Below are 14,848 nucleotides of genomic sequence, written 5' to 3' on the forward strand. Positions count from 1 at the left end.
CTGTTATCACCAACAAGTATATGACTGAAAGGGTAATGTGAATTTTATTTCCATGTAAACATTAAGAAGCAACATGTTCTCTGTGTTGCACCTAATGAGTGCTATTGCTTTCTTGTCATTTGCACCAAGGCGCCCTCCTCCTTCAAGCCTTAATACCCAGTCCAATAGACAAAGAGTAGCATCCATAATCATGCTTCTGTTCATGGAAGCACACTCTGTGAACAGACTACAGGTTGAGCCTCATTATTCGCATGGATTCCATTCCCAGAACTCATGTGGATGGCAAAAAATGCACTATAGCATATCCATTTAAAAAACAAAGTTTCTTTGCTCCGGTGATTTAAAAACAGCCTTGCTGACCTTTGTGATGTAAGATAAGAGTCATTAAGAAGACAATCCATCAATCAGTCCTCCTCCAAGCACTTAGAAAGGTGCTTCACTCAGCCCCTCCTTTCACCAATGCAAAGTGATCACCTTTCTTTCACATGCTCAGGGAGAAGGGAGGGGTCGCCTGGAGAGAGAAGGATTGATGGATTGTCAGCCAGCTGCCCCCCCTCTCATTAAAGAGGCTATTGTTAAAGGACTGTTCAGTTTTTTAAACTGATTTTAAAGGGGTGCATTTTTCCCCTTCTCCACGGATCAGCACATTCCTTCTCATTTGCAGTGGCTATTTGGGTTGAGTTAAATCTGTGTATAAAAAATCCATGGATAACAAGGCTGGACCTGTATTCCTCTGAGAACATAAAGCACACACAAGACTTTTTCCACTTGTGCAAGGACCATTGGCAAGAATAGAATTTTTCTTTTTCTTTTCAGTTCTTGCAGATTTGAGGGAGGGAGAAAAAAGTGAGGATACTTCCTGCCCTTTCCCTGTAATCAAGAGATGAGTATGGTTTCTCTGCCTTCCAGAAACATGCTAGATTTTTCTTGTTCCTTGCAAAAAGGTTAAAATACCCGTTGTCAGAAAGTATATAAAATATATATTTCTCCTGATGCAGATAGAATTGCACCTTTTCTCAAGGGCAGGATAGTATACCGCCTACCCAGCCATATGCCAGGTTTTACTACAGAAATGTAACTATTTGTAAGACCCTTGAGAAAGAATGCAACTAGAAAAACATCAGGACAAATAGATACTGTGTGTGTTGTTTTCTGACAACAGTTGTTTTTGACTTCTTTCTCTGGGACTAACTTTAGAGCTGTTTGACCCTCGTTTTGTTTGAATGTTGCTAGTTCCTTGCTAAACTGCTAAGGAAGGAAAGGGTAAGTTCTGGGGTCAAATACAAGATTTTCTTTTCCTTTGCTTCAAGAAGCTGAGGGACTCTGAAGTGAAACTCACTTGAGATGACACCGGTCTTGTATTTCAGTTCATATTTTGCAAAGATACCTGAAACAGCCCTCAAAGCACGAGAAAATTCACACCATTTGTAGTTAGTATTTTTCCCCTTGTTCTCAGTCTTCACACTGCTAATGAGCTGGAGCAGTTGGATTTAAATCAGTTTATGGCTGATTATATAGTAATGTTGGGAATTCATTGAATCAAGTTTTAAAGCAATCCTGTAATACATAAATGTGTATCATCTGATTATAAAAAAGTATCAACTGGATCAGTTATCTGCTTAATTTTCCTGGAGACAGTCTTGGATTTCTGTTAGGGCCTACTTATGAGTTTGCCTCTGGAAAATGAATGGAAGAAATAATTAGTACAAAACATTATCACTTTTCAAGGATAGTTTGTGTTAAGAAATGGGTCCATATGAATAGAGGAAGGCACAGAGATAACAGCTCAACACATTTATTTCATCATCAGAACAGAAACTGAAAATGAAAACACAAGGCAACACCCCTGGCTTTATACCCCTTAGCTCTGCCCAGATTCCCCATGATTGGTGCTGTTGATACATTAAACTAGAGGGCCAATCGGATAGTAGGATTTTGATCCACCACCCGATTGGCTAGCCATAAGACTGGGCCAATCGGTTATGCAGGATTTTGATCCTGCATAACTTGCATACATAACAGTTTGGATAATACCACATTCAACTAGTCCCACTTGTTTGATCACCACACCACCACACCACACCACCACTTGTGTGCTCACCACACATGCACAAACCATTTTCTAACCCCTAATGACTGTGGCTGACACTATACAACCCATGCCACCTACCCAGTACATTTAAAGCGATTATAATGTATAATTATAATTTATAAAAATGTGCCCTTGGAATAAAAACAATAATACCGCTTTCTGTACATTTTCCTTGGGGGAAAAAACAAAATCTGCGAAATAATAAAAACTTGTCAGAACACCTCTACTTATGAGGCTTTATGAGAAGTCATAGTGCATGTAAGGAATGAACTGCCTCCTATCCAGTAAGAAAGGCTAATCAGGCTTATCAGGAAAGTAAAGGAAGCAAGAGAAGGAACCAGACTGCACACACCACGAGCATTGACAACCTGAAACACACGGAGCTGTCAGATGGGAGAAGTATAATCAAAACTCTGTGCGCCACAGAATCACTGAAAAAACCTATTCCATTTCTGACAAAATGTCATCTTAAAATATGATGGACTTGACTAATTTGTGTAACGGGCAGAAAAGATATAAATAAAAGATATATATTAACTGGCAAATTTCAAAACAAACTGAAATATGAGGAAAGTTGCACCGTAGTTGTGTTTAATGTGATTTCTGACGTACAATCTTCTACCAAAAGCTGCATGCATACCATCTTTAAGTCAAAAGGACACATATCTATATTTTTTATTACAAAGCTTTATTATTAATACCTTAAGTCAGTGGTTCTCAAACTGGTGGGTCGCAACCCACCAGTTTGTGTAAAGGGTTCCCCGTCCCTTTAAGGGTCAGGGGAGGGGGCGAAGGCAGCAACGCGTCGCTAATGGGGGTGGAAGGAGGGTGCTTTTACTTACAGGTGGCTGCAGGACTTTGCAGGAGGTTCAGGGAGCCCCGTGCACTCTCCAATGCTTAGAACATTTAAAAAAGCAGGCACAAAAGCACTTCCTCTTCACATTAGCAAAGGAAGTGCTTTGCACCCACTTTTTTAATGATCTAAGAATTGAGCGGCCCTGCGGAGTGCTGTGCAGGGCTCCCCACCCCTCCTGCTATGTCCTGCAGCCACCTGTAAGTTAAAGTACTCCCCTTCCACCCCCATTAGCAATCCTGGGGATCACATTGCTGCCCTTACTCCCTTCCCTACAAAGATTAACCCCGGGAGTAAAACTCCCAGAAAGTTTGAGAACTACTGCCGTAAGCCAATGTACATCTCTACTGGGTAAAGGAGATTCTCAGATTCATACAAGCAATATTTTATTTAAAGAAATGCAACCCTGTGGGGTTGTTTTACTCCTGTGGGGGTAAAGCATATAGACCACTAGAACCATTTCAGATGACATTTTAAATCTCAAACTGGCCCCACGTGATAAAGGCCACGTGTACTCATTATGCATACACATCCTAACCCTAACCCACTGACTTCTGTGTGAGCTTCTTTAATTTGTTGGGCAGTGGTTCCCAGTCTGCGCATTGTGACGCCCTGAATTGTCATGAGGCACTTGTTGGGCTTCACAGGCTGCCTGCTGTCCCACAGGGCAAGGAGATCACACTGTGAGCCTCCAAGCAGCAGCAGAAGGCACAGCACAGCAAGCAGAGCTGTAGCATGTGAAAAGCATGCATTGCAAAAAGCCCTCTTGCCCACCCTGACCCTCTTTCCGCTGTTTAGAGGCTCGCAGTAGGCCATGGAACAAAGAAGTGTATGGTGGTGATGCCACTTTGTGATGACTTTCGCATCATCATCATTCGCTTCCTGATTTCAAGGGTGTCACAGCCCCAGCGGCTCCCCATGATTAAAGGAATTGATCAGGAACCAATGTATTCACAAATGCTGGCCCACAAAGGTGAGGCTGGGCCGTTACAGATAAGCAAGCCACTACCGCTCAGAGAAATGGGTAGATCATGCATACATCAAGAGCACACATTTCCCGTACTGCATGGGGCTGGTTTGTGCTTAAAAATACAGTGTGAATCAACCCACAGTTTCTTACAAGGAAACCACATCTCCTGAGCTTTCTTTTTCACCAAACTGATAATACAAATGTTAGCTCATCTACGCTTCCCTTGTTTGGGAGCTCCCTGATAGCATGGTGTAGTGGTCGGTCAGGTCAGGCCTTGGCCAAAGGCCCATGCAGACCAGAGTTCACCCAACCAAACCAACCTCTGAATGTCCCAGTACCTGTTTCCATGTCAGTACTTCTGCATCTGGTAGCCCATCCTACGAACAGAAATTTCCCCTAGAGGTCCGCTCACCATCATCATCATGGGGCCTCTGGATATTTTCATAAACTGGTGCAGACGTCTGTTGTCTCTCAAAACCCACCATTTTCTCATGGTGAGAAACCAGTGCCTGCTGCTACTGCCCACCACTGCTGTTGGAAGGCTTAGGGGGACATAGGGGCTAGTACACCGTGGAGGACCCAGTACTAAGTTTTGCCTCAAACTGCCAGCAACCTGGCACCAGTACTGCATCTTAGGTTTGCTACAACTGGTTATGCTCAGAGTTTGAATAATTGGATTTTGGTTCACTCAGGCCACAGCTGTAGCAGTCATTTGCCCTTGAGGGGGGACTTTGGGCCTTTTATAGATTCTGAGGTCATGTTTGGCCCCAGTGCTTATTTTTTCTGCAAGTGTATAGCATGGGTCATTTCATTTAAGCACTGAACCAAGTCTGTACCACCCTGGCAATTGCCTTAACATCATGTCCAGACACAATCTAGTAATGGAATATAGATGTTAAATACATAATAAGAACATGCATTTGCAGTTAAAATTAATAGAGTTGGGTGTTGCACTCCCCAAGACAGTTTAGAAAACTCTCAGCCCATTATGTTAGCTACAACTTATGTTTCAGTCACAGAAATTATGGTGTGATTTCTTATATTTTTTTCTGCCTTGTTTACCTTATTTTAACAGGGTGGAACCTTGGTGACTGTCAATAGGATATTTCCAGAAAAAGAGGGTCAGAAGGTACTTTTTTCCTCCAAAATATTCTATCAATTCTTTTGGAAGCAGTATGTTTTCTGTTTATTCCATTTATTTAGAGAGCTCAGGGCAACCAACAAAATGTGACAATGCAGCATATTAAATTATGCCAGATAAAGTCCCAGAAGAAATATATTAAAATCACCTGGCAAATGTTTAAACCCAGTCATTTTCAACCTTTTTTCATTTCACAGCACACTGACAAGGTACTAAAACCATCAAGGCACAACACCAGCTTTTTTGACAATTGACAGGGCACGCCATGCTGTTAGTGGGCACTCACAACCTCTAATGGTCCTACTAATAAGTGACCTTCCCCTAAACTCCCGAGGTTCAGCTGCAGATCATTTGTGGCACACTTCCATTTGTGGCACACTTCCAAAAGTGTGCCATGGCACAGTGGTTGAAAATGGCTGCCTTGACCCTTGCACTTAAAAGAAATCTCAAAGGAGGCTGCATTGTTGTGGTACTAAGGAGTTCCAGAAGCTGCCTACTAATAACAGGGGTTGTTGTTACACATCCATATTCTCTTCTGCAGCTGAAGAAGATCTGTGCAATGTGAATACACAATACTCCTGGGTACGTTTGGATAAGATTGCAGTTTTTGGATTGTCAAAAAATTTTCCTGGTTGATGATGTCAATTCCAGCCATGACATCACTTCCAGATTAATGACATCACTTCCTATGGGTCCCAACAAATTGTCATTCTAAAAAGTGGGTCTCAGTGCTAAAAAGTTTGAGAACCACCGATATGGGGGTCTGAAGATCAGGAGACCAGATAATTCTGGTTTCTGGCATCTTAGAGATCCTGGGAAGAACAATCATTAAGCAAGAAGACACTACATTCAGCCTTAGGTCAGGAATCAAATACTGAGTATACTGTGGAGAGAACGTAGGTTGTCAGTGACCAGTACTTCTAAATGTCAGACAGATCCCAGGGAGCAATAAATTTGTATCAACAAGTTTCTAGGTCCAACTGGGTTGTTATATCATTGCCAGGTCTGGCTACTTTCTACTGGCTTCTAACTTGTTCTGAAGAGACAGTCCATTGGCTTGGAGCCTGTCTCACTGGGTGTAATGGGAAGTAGACACTTGAGTTTGTGAGGCCATGGTTGTTAGGGTCATTGACCTTCAAAGACATCTGCTGTGGTGGTGGTTGTTTCAGGCTTGAGGACTTCTGGCTCAAAGAGTTCCTGACAGTTGAAGTTGGACTCAGTCTCAGGTTCCATATCTGGCACCTCTGTACCTTGCAGTCTTCACCCTCCCTCCCTATTTGGCTCCTCTCCCTCTCCCATCACTGCTTATAGCTGGAGTCATGACATAATTGATTCAAGGATTTGTATGATGAGATGATTGACTCTTCTGCCTCATTTTCCATCTTCTTTGTAATCTGATGATGCACATCAAAACCTGCCTAAGGGTTCAACCCTATTCAACTTGGCAGCACCAATGCAGCCCAAAAGTAAGAGAGCAAGAGTTCCCTTACTTTGAGGAAACCTCTTTGACTTCCCACTGCTACCACAGGACGCAGCATACACCCAGTTGGCATGGCTGAATCAGCCCTGGAAAGTTGGCTAGGATTGGGCCCTCACTCTCTGTAAAATATTGTTCTCTACAAAAATAGGAAGAACTGTAAAAAGCCATCCAGGATCATGCCTAGGTAAAGATGGCCCTGTTTTTGATTGATTGCTTTGTTCATTGATACAGAATAGTTTTGACCCCTGCATCTGTACTCGCAAACACATTCTAATCTCCACTTTGCCCATAAGCAGGCTTTGAAATGCTGGGAAAGGCATTCCTCTGACAGTTCTTTAAATCTCTGAAAGTAATTGTAACAGGGTGGTGAGTTTGTTAGAAACAAGTAAATTTACCTTAAGCAGTCTGGGTTTACATCGTTGGATGAAGGGCAAGCGAAAATTGGACTCATGGCTTCACATTCAGCTATGTTTTTGTAGCTTCCCTCCCACAGCTTCTCAAAGAGAAATAATGTATTATCTGCTTCTCATGCAGATGATCTCAAACACAGCAAATATAACTCTGATGCTAGTAGAATTTTAAGTACACAATGGAAAAAGAAATGTCTGTTAATGACTTATCCACCCTAATGCAAGATAGCAGCAGCAAACAACCACCATCATTATATTTTCCAGACTTGAAGTGCATTTTACAATTTAATAGCACATCTGCCTAGATCCCTAACATGGAATTTCACACATGAATGGATTATTTCTTGAAAATTGGCATGTGCAGTTCATGTCTTTCAGAAGCAGGCGTAATTGTCACCAGCATTCTGAAATTGTCTCTTTTCAGTTCCTATTCTGTTTTGCTAATGAAAAGATTAGGCTTTATTGTCTGGCAATCAGATAAGCCATGTAGGAAACTAATGTCAAGGATCTGACTCAGTGACTGAGAAAATCAGGAGCAGTACAGACAAAGTATGGAAACCACACTATATGAGAACAGGGAGCAAAAATATCCCCTTAGCAGATGGAAGCTGTACTAACTAATATATAGGCAGCTACTGCTGTTAGAGAATTCCCTTTGTAATAATTGGGTGAGAACAAATTCTGTTGTTTATTTCTGATCCATAAAACTGGCTTCCCCAAAAAGATGGGCGTGATTTAAAATTTAAAGCACAATTTAGCAAGAATGCAAGCCCCTACTAACAAATTAACTGACTGGCACTCCCATCAAAATCAAACGAGCTTTAATTTTACAGCTAAACCTTTAAATAAAAAGATGAGTATGAAACAAAAAGGGAAATTGACCTTTGGAAGTCTAAAATAAATAATGGCCTAGATGCAAGAGAGAGTGGTCTAGAGGGTAGAGCCTCCATCTGCCTGAAGATAACATCCACAAGGTCGCCAGTTCGAGGCCACCGGCACCGTGCAACCTTGAAGCAGCTGACAAGCTGAAGCTGAGCGATTCCATCTGCTCTGAGCGTGGGAGGATGGAGGCCAGAATGTGAAACCAGATCAGAGTGAAACACCTGGACTGTTGTGGTTCTTGAAAGATAGAACCTTCTTTCAATTGTAAAAATCCCTACGGGGATTTAATCAGCCTGCCTATGTAAACCGCCTTGAATAAAGTCTTGAATAAAGACCAAGAAAGGCAGTATATAAATACCTGTTGTTGTTGGTTGTTGTTGTTGTTGTTATTATTATTATTATCATCCTTTTCTGTGGACAAGAATTGCTTTCATTAGATAATCTGGGCATTGAAAAGACTGGGGATAAGGGAAGGTCAGATGCTGGGTGTTTAGTCTTGCCTGATTCTAGTTATAATTGCCATCTTAATTATATTTCAGGTTAAAAAAACACATGCTGATTATTTATTTAAGAGGTTTCTACCCCATTATTCCACCCTGGTGGGGTCCACTAGGCAGACATACAGCAATTACTGAAACAAACAAAAAAAGACAAAGTCCAACATGTAAAAATGATAAAATGCAATAATACAAACATCAAAATCATCATAAAATCTTCTCCTCCTCCTTCTTGTATGGCTGTTGGTGCTTCTACAGACACTGTGGAGGGCCAGATTATGTGGTATTAATGGCATTTCTATAGTTATTTAATCTAATGCAGTATTTTCTCCATTTTTTTGTTGTTTTTTAAAGTAGAGCACCAATCTCCAAAGACCAGTTTGGGTGGGAGAAGCCACCTTTCCTTGTTATGATTTTCTATCCCCCAAACGCCTGCTCCACGGTTGGAGCCTTAGGCACTGTACATGTGTCTGTCTCTGTTGGAGGTTTGCAATCTGGTTGCAAGTGCTTGTAAGCCCTTTGGAAACATTATCTCAGTAATTTATTGTTGGAGTTGGTGTAACTCTGTCTGCTGTCCAGAGGGGGCAGGATGCTGTCTAAAAAGGGGCCAAACTATGGTACAGTGACTCTGACCTTTCTATCTGTTCTCTCTGTGATCCTTGTGGGGTGTGGCCCTAACCCTTTATCCTTCCTTTCTCCTCTGAGCACTTCCTCTTTGTCCTCTGATCACTGACTTGTTAAGATGTGCACACCAGGGTTCTGGCACCCAGGCCATCTTGAGCACAAGGCATGCAGGGTGAGGCAGCTCTAGGGCCTTGCTATCCCTAAGTATTAGCTGAACCTCTGATCCTAATCAGATGCTATAAATATATACTCAGTGAAACTGTAAGTAAACAACTTATTTTGCAACTTTACCAAGCCATTGCCTCTTTGTCATTTTATTGATTAGCAGTCAGCCAGGTAAGGGAGATTCCCTGGGGCGATACCCAAAAAGGGGGAATCTGCTGCTTAAGCTACTCTGCTTCCCCCCCCTTTTTAAATGCACTTACAGCCTATTACTACAATGGGATAAGTGCAAAAAATGGAATAGAGTGATAAAACAAAGAACAAAAGAACTGACTATTTCAGTGTTGCCAGGATAACTCGGGGGGGGGGGTGAAGCAACCTGTGGATCCTTGTAGATATGTTCACCAAAAATGGAAGAATTCTAACCCTACGCACTTGCTCAAAATGCTGGTGCAATGAACACACGATGCGTGCAAAAATAATGAAGGCTTGGAAGCTTGGCACAGGACCAGTTGCAGTACGATCCTATGCTTGTTTACTCAGAGGTAAGCCCCATTATGTCCAGTGAGACTTGCACCCAGGTAAGTGCACATAGGATTGTAGCTTTTGAGACATCCCCCTCCCACCTCCAACACATTCAAACCATTCTGAGAGCGTCAGTAGGGCTCTGGAAATGTGCAAGAGCCATAATCTATGACCCTTTATAATCAACGTCCTTACTTTCCGATACCTTTTGCTTATTTCATTTATTTTACCCTTCTTGGACTCTAATTTGGAACACATTCTTTCCTATCATACACATGCATGATGATTAGAGAGCAGCAGGGCCTTAATGGCTATTGGGCCACAAATCTCTGTTGGATGATGCAATGCTAATGATTTTTAAAGCACTATGATTATATTAATTGATTCATGCTCTGCAAGCAACTTTGAGTAGGTGGAAACTTTCACCTTCAAAGAGACACATTGATTTTAATGAATTCTGGTCATGAAGATCTACTGAGAAAGTCATACTTCATTAGGTCACCAGAAAATGTATACCATTGGTCTGAATGTAAGCATTTTAGCTCCAAAATGTTGGAGTATGCTACTTAACCTATAACATTTTTGGAGTGTGCAAAGTGCTTTGCTTGATATAAGGCAAGTATTATTCACCCCATATTGTGGGTGAGACTGCGAGAGAATGCCTTGCCTAAGGCAACTTACTGTCCAATTCTATTGGACATATACCTGTGGTAGATGCTTTATGGCATCACAAAAATCCATTTGTTTTATTACAAGGAGTTGTGTGTTTCCAGGTTGCCACCACAGATGGTGGGTATGAAGAGAATCCCCACTGTTGCTGGTAAGTAAGCAGAGTGGATATGACAGGGCAGGTGGGTGTAACAGGGTGGGATAAGAGGATCATGGTGGAATGAGGAAGGACCAGGGGCATGTCAGAGGTACCTGGCATGGGCAACTTTTACTGGATGATATCCGTTCTGGAGTGAGCCAACAGCTCTGTAAAGAGCTGGCACAGTTCAAGGAGACCCACTGATAGTTGAGGGGCTTATGAAGGGGCGAGGGAAATTATTTTCCCTTTCCCCTCTGATGCCTCTTGATTGCCCCTTCCCCACTATAGCATGCAGCACGAGCTCTTTTGGCGCAGCTGCATGCTATGGTGGGGGAAAAGTGTAGGATTGGGCTGCTAGTAAGACAAGATTTAAACCAGACAAATCCTGGTTTGCAGCTCAGGGCCCAATCCTATCCAACTTTCCAGTGTTGATGCAACCATGCCAAAAGGGTTCATGCTGCATTCGGGGGCGGGGGGAGACATGGAGGCCTCCTAAAGGTAAGGGAACATTTGCTCCCTTACCTTGGAGCTGCGTTGCGACTGCATTGGTGCTGGAAAGTTGAATAGGGTTGGGCAGCCTATCCAACTTTCCAGCACTGGTGTAGCCGCAATGCAACCCCAAGGCTCCGTTCCGCTCCCCCCGCCGGGAATGGCTCCAAAGGGAGGAGCCGCTTGCCCGCCTCGCTGAGGCTCCCTGCCAACCTGAGCGCTCCACCGCCCTCCAGCTATGCCACTGGGAGGTGGTATCTGCAAGAAAATTCAGTACAGGAATAACTAGGCAGACGATAGGATTAGACTTATGAAAAGTGAGATGGAGCTGGACTGTGGCACACCTTTGGGGCAAGTTGTGCAGTTGTGTCACTCACTTACATTTACTCCCTCTGTTTTTTGTTTTTTTTTACCACAGAATGAAACTAGCAATTTCCTAGGTGCTGAATATATTGTCCTTTAAACAGGGTGCTCTTTGCCTTCCTTCTCCAGCATGCATGATACAGCAGATACAGCAGCCGTGTCTTTCCAGCGTATGAAATTGTTTTTGAGAATGTAAGGGCATTTTCAGATGTCAATATAAAGAGGCTTTGGAAAAATGCTTTGGCTACTGCAGTTTTACTTTCTGTTTGAACTTTTATTGCCTCTAAAAATCTCCCAGACAGACCCAACTCAATAAAAATTCTTTTAGGTTCAGTATGACATCCTTTCTCCTCCAAGGCAGATGCCAAAAAAATGAACAATTGGAGGTTTTCTTGGCCTTGTGTAATATAACAAAAAACAAAGAAACAAAAAACTGAACATAGCTTTTCACTGCATCCTGTAAAATTCAGTAAAATGGGATTTGCCCCAACACCCAATAAGGCATGAGGTGCTGAGTTGTTTTCTTTTTTTTTTTTTTTTTTGGGGGGGGGGGGTTTGAAATGGGTCCATGCTGGTTCTGCTTAATGCACTTCCCCCCTCCCCCACAAGCCCAATGGCCTATGAGGCCCCAGACTGCTTGTAGCCCCTTGGGATTGTAATTCAGCCCTCTCATCCTGGCTACCAATAGGGTAGCAATCAATTCTAATCAATCCGCCATGTCATGTTCTGCCCCTGCCATTGTGACCTGCAACTATTATTACTGACCCAGGTGGTATTGGACTACTGAAGCAGTTGGGGGGGGAATCCTCCTAGCCCAGCCAGGTTGGGGGGTGAACAAAACTTTCTTACTTGGCCTCGAAGTGACTGGCGCATTCTATGCTGCAAAAGAAGAAAAGAGAATGCTATAACCAACACTAATGAGAAGGAGACCAAACTCATCGCACGCATCCAATTGCCCACTGTAACGACTGTTGAAGAAATGTGGCAGAAGGCAACACATGCCATTAGCAAGGCTGCACGTGCAACACTCGGTGTGATGAAGACCGGCAGACGTCGGATTGACCAAGACACCTGGCTCCAGACCGATGATGCCAAGGTAAAGGTGAGAGACAAAAAGTCGCTCTACCACATCTTTCTCAACGACAAGACACCTTCCAACTGGCAGAAGTACTGGAACGCTTGTCATGAAGCAAAGAAAGCCATTGCCTCTGTGAAAGCCGCACACTATGACATCTACAAGAAGCTTGACATGTGCGAGGGAGAGCGCAACATCTACTGACTCGCCAAGTCACGGCATTGCCAAACTGAGGATATTGAGAAGTTCTGTGGCATAAACAATGAGAGAGGGCAGCTGATCAGTGATTGGAGGCAGGCAACCGAACGCCGGCGCTCACACTTTGAGTGAATTTCCACAGAGGAATTCCCGTACCCGGTGATCCCGCAAACAGCTGCCACCCATAGACCCCGCCATGCAGTCAATTGGGCCTGAAAAAGTCACAGAGGCACTGAAACAAATGAAGCTGGGCAAGGCCCTGATGACGTTGCTGCCAAGCTCTGGAAATCGTGCTGCTAGAACCCAGTCGATTGATTCACGCGCTTCTTCAACCAGATCACCACAGAGCAAAAGACGCCTGTCAACTATCAACGAAGCACAACCAACCCAATCTGGAAAAAGAAAGGCAGCCCTGCTGACTGTGCAAACTACCAGCCAATTTTCCTCCTCTCTCACACAATGAAAATCTTTGAGAGGGTCGTTGACCACCACATCCGCAACATCATCCAACTCACAATGAACCAAGCAGGCTTTGTCAATGGTTGTGGAACTAGCCTGTCTCCTGCTAGAGAAGCACCAAGAGAAGCAAAAACCACTGCAAAAACCTTATTGACCTTGAAAAGGTGTGTGCCGCATGATGTCATCTGGTATGCGCTGCGTAACCAAGGAGTGCCAGAAGAACTTGTTTGATGGGTGAAGCTCTTGTACAAGGACCTAAAGAGTCGTGTGCAGGCCATCCCTGGAACGTCGAAAGACTTCTGCATTACTGTTGGCATCCACCAAGGCTCGGCGTTCTCTCCACTGCTGTTCATTATGGTGATGGACATCATCACCCGTGATCTGCAAAAGCCAGTGCCATGGACACTTCTCTATGTGGATGACTTTCTTCTTGCATCCGACAACCAGGTGGACCTCAAGGAGCAAATACAAGCTTGGAGTGACCATCTGCATTGTTTGGCATCTGCCTCAACATCAAGGAGACGGAGTACATGACAATGGACCCCAATGAGCTCAGGACAATCCACATAAAAGACATCGACCTGCCACATGCTGAGATGTTCCAAAATCTTAGCTCAATGATTGCGGCTGATGGCAGCCTGAGTCATGAGACCACTGCATGAGTAAATGCAGCCTGGACAAAGTGGCACACAATGACTGGTGTCCTTTGCAACAAGAAGATCAGCAACCATTTCAAGTCAAAGATTTACCAGACGGTCATCTGGCTGGTCGCAATCTATGAAGCTGAATGCTGGCCGGTGACAAGAGAAGCTGAATGTCACCTCACTGTCATGGAGACAAAGATGCTGCATTGGATTAGTGGTATTGCTCATTTTGACCACGTGCACAATGATGACATCTGGCAAAGGTACGGCATTGCTCCAATCGTCGACAAGTTGAGAGAAGCCCGGCTTCAATGGTACAGCCACGTTCTGCGCGCCACCAGCGATTCACTGGTGCAGAAGGACCTTCAGTTAGAGATCAATGGCAAAGAACCAATGGGGTGACCAAAGAGCACTGGCTTGACACACTGCATGGCGACATGGAAATTGCCTGCCTACACCCAGACCAAGCTTGCAACCAAGAGAAACGGCGACTTGGATCCAAAATAGCACCACATGGGACAAACGCAAAGAAGAAGGAAAAGAAGCTATAACAAATACTAATGAGCGTTTGGGCATCTGTTACCAGGTGCATTAACAAGCGCACATGGGAGAAAGTGATATCATACGTTGGGGTCCTGAGGCGTGACTAATGACATCACTGAATAGTTTGGCAGGGAAAGCTGAGACCAGAGGGTGAAGGTACAGCAAACACACATTATTGGGGGGGGGGGGTGTTATTTAACAATAATGGGGAAGGCGAAACAAAATGAAAAAGCAATTCCGGTGCAATCTTGTTATACACGGATTGTTTATACACAGATTTGACTCAACTCGATTTGCCACTGCAAATGGGAAGGAATGCGCTGTTCCCTGGAGAAAGGGAAAAATGCAGCACTTTAAAATCACAGTTTAAAAACTGCTTTTCTTACTATTGTAGAGAGAGTTGTGCAAGGGCTTGCAGGTATAACCTAATTATCCACATATTTCACAGATTATCCTATCTCAACTTGATGAGAAGGGCCCTTTAAATTAAAGGAAAGCAGTCAATAACAGTTTAACAATAGCCTTGTTAATGGAAGAGAGGGCAGCCCAAAGGCAAAGGCAAATCTCTCTCCAAGACAAAGCGACCACTCCCTTCCCTGACCACTAAAAGAAAGATCACTTTGCTCTGGGTGA

The 14,848-nt window shown here is 43.6% G+C and overlaps 1 pseudogene; it reads left to right on the top strand.

The window, feature by feature from the left end:
• Nucleotides 1-12,275: 12,275 nt before the first annotated feature.
• On the top strand, nucleotides 12,276-14,223 carry LOC136638505 (uncharacterized; annotated as a pseudogene).
• Nucleotides 14,224-14,848: the final 625 nt, after the last annotated feature.

This window comes from Tiliqua scincoides, chromosome 2 (assembly GCF_035046505.1).
Source record: "Tiliqua scincoides isolate rTilSci1 chromosome 2, rTilSci1.hap2, whole genome shotgun sequence".
In the NCBI taxonomy this organism is placed as follows: domain Eukaryota; kingdom Metazoa; phylum Chordata; class Lepidosauria; order Squamata; family Scincidae; genus Tiliqua; species Tiliqua scincoides.